We start from the raw sequence: 1,259 nt of genomic DNA on the forward strand, positions 1-1,259 counted from the left end.
TGGATCCTCTAACCTTGACAATTTTTGTTATCATTGTTTAATTCTTACATTGATCTTTCATCTCAAAATTCTCATCAACTTCTTCTTCTTCTATTATCATTATTATTTATTACTTCGACGCATGTTATTTATTATTTATTATTTATTATTATTGTTGTTGTTGTTGTTGTTGTTATTGTATTGTTGTTATTTATAATTTATACAATTAATCTCCTTGTGGTTTAACCCTGATCTTGCCAAATTATTTATTACTTCGACACTCTACACTTGAGAGACGACATTAATTTTTTGATTATGTTAGGGATCATTATGCATCGACGCCTATAAGGTGATGATGATACCGATGTAATGGGTATTGGTAATGTGTTAAGTAAAAATAGTTGTGGTTGATTTTATAGAATCTTGAGTAGAAGTTGAAAATGGAAGGTGAAACAGTTTTAGTAGTTGAATGAGAAATAGTCTCAATGAAAAACAAAAAAGAAGAAGTGAATAGAATATGAATATATGTTTGTTTGTTTTTTTAATTATTGGATATTTGTGTTACTATATTTATTGTGATATTCATGTTTTCTGATAAGAGTAAATCCTAGCTTTTGCTCACTTTTTCTTATCTAATTATAGGGAGTATTGATTAGTACTTAAAAGTGTATTTTTATCAAGTTTTTATATCATCATTTTGCACTTGAAATATCAATAACTCATTAACTAGAGCATGTTTTATAATAACAAGTCTGATAATATAAGATACCTTTAATTTATGGTAAATGCTCATTTTAAATATAGGTATTCTCACAATTCAAAAGATTGATTGTTGTGATTAATTATTGGAAGTGAAAGGATAAAAAAAAGGCTAAGCTTAGAAAGGAGATGCCGATTTAATTTAAATTCGAACATTGTTCAGTCATTGGGTCATATCTGGAGCTATAGATCTTGGATTTCAGTTTAGTTTATATGGCTGGAAAGATATAAAATAGGCCTACAACTTGTATGGGTAAGGAAAGACCCAAATTTGTCATTTTCAAATTCAAAGTTTAGCCACAAAAAAAAGTCAAAATCTGTCATGTAATCCAGCTGACACGACTAAAAGATTGATGTCTTCTCCCAAGTGCAGGAGTGTCGAAGTAATAAATAACTGACACGACTAAAATATTGATGTCTTCTCCCAAGTGCACGAGTGTCGAAGTAATAAATAACCCGGTAAGACCGGGGTCGAACCACAGGGAGGTTAATTGTACAAATTATAAATAACAATAATACAA

The sequence above is a fragment of the Populus euphratica genome, unplaced genomic scaffold (genome assembly GCF_000495115.2).
Source record: "Populus euphratica unplaced genomic scaffold, PopEup_1.0 scaffold1580.1, whole genome shotgun sequence".
NCBI lineage: Eukaryota > Viridiplantae > Streptophyta > Magnoliopsida > Malpighiales > Salicaceae > Populus > Populus euphratica.